This window comes from Acomys minous (assembly GCF_964271855.1).
Source record: "Acomys minous genome assembly, chromosome: 7".
NCBI classification, from domain to species: Eukaryota; Metazoa; Chordata; class Mammalia; order Rodentia; family Muridae; genus Acomys; species Acomys minous.
The window spans coordinates 114,466,128-114,467,643 of NC_140488.1; positions in this window are offsets into that span (position 1 = coordinate 114,466,128).

Below are 1,516 nucleotides of genomic sequence, written 5' to 3' on the forward strand. Positions count from 1 at the left end.
CAGGCAGAGTCGATGGCCAAATTCTGCCAAGTTAAGGTAAACAAGTCCTCAATGGTTCCTGGCTCATAAATATGTCTGTCAGATATATGGGGCCAGAAGGTTGAAAAAGATGCTCCAATGTTATATAGAATTGTGGGTGACTGCTCAGGTAGAAAACTGTCTCTGCCATCTTCTCATTTTGGAAGCTGCTAACCTGCACTCCCAGCATTCTCAGGCAATCAAGTTTATTCCTTCTCAAGTCTCTGATGGAGTTGAAGACCAGATAGCTTAGTTTTACAATGAAGCTTAGTTGTTTAGGGGTTAATATTTTGTTAGGTCTAGAAAAATGTTTTAAGTTGATAATGATGAGATATAATAGATATTGATTTACATTCAGAATTTTAGATGCACCAAGATAGGAAAAATGTTTTCATCAAAGCTGCCAAACACAAATAGCCAAAACACTAGGAAATATAGCATTTATATAATTCCTGATTGTGTCATGGTTCTTCTTCTTGTAGGTAGTTTATTGTATATGTGTGTAATAATATTAATGTATAAGTAAAAAATAAAAAATAATAAAAAGAAATGAAAATAAATCATTAAAACATGTTGTGGCACACTCCTATAACCTCACCTCTTCCAACACTGAGGCAGGAAGATTGCCATAATTTTAAGGTCAGCTTGAACTCCCCAGGGAGAGTTTATCTTTAACAAAACAACTGTGAAAGTCAGTCTTCATTTTTTAACTCATACAAAAAAGGCTCAGTAGAAGGGTTTGTCCTATAAGCCATCATCTGCTGCTCTCTGCTCTGCACAGAGCCATCGCACAGTAGGATGAAGTTTCAGGAGACCTTGTGATACTCGGGTCTTCTCTAGGGAACATTAACCACAGAAACTCATCAGATAGAACACAGCAGGAATTAGCTAATGAGCATTAAAGGCTCGGAAAACATAATGGGATCTACAAAACTAAGTATTCACAGATTTATCATTAAATATTCATCTGTGTTTAATCAGCTGTCTTCTGGTTATCGTTATTATGAGAAAAAAAAACGGTTTAACAAAATGACTTAATTTAGAAGACCTAAAGATCTCTCAACAAGCAAAGGGCTTCCTACTGTACATTTGGACATTGCCAAGAAAAAAGCTAAGAGACAAACACAAAAGAGCTGAAAATGCCATCCCTTGTATCCTCCCATTCTTCCCTCCCTCCCATTTTCCCCTTAGTCCCCTCCCCTATGACTGTTCCTGAGGGGGATTACCTCCCCCTGTATATGCTCATAGGGTATCAAGTCTCTTCTTGGTAACCTGCTGTCCTTCCTCTGAGTGCCACCAGGTCTCCCCCTCCAGGGGACATGGTCAAATATGAGGCACCAGAGTATGTGTGAAAGTCATACCCCACTCTCCACTCTACTGTTGAGATGTAACAAGAATAAATTAATAAAAAAAAGGAAAAAAAACAGGAGCAATTGCTAACTTCAGATTTATTTTATTTTCAAAGATAATTTTCATTTTCCTAGTTGGCTTCTACTTT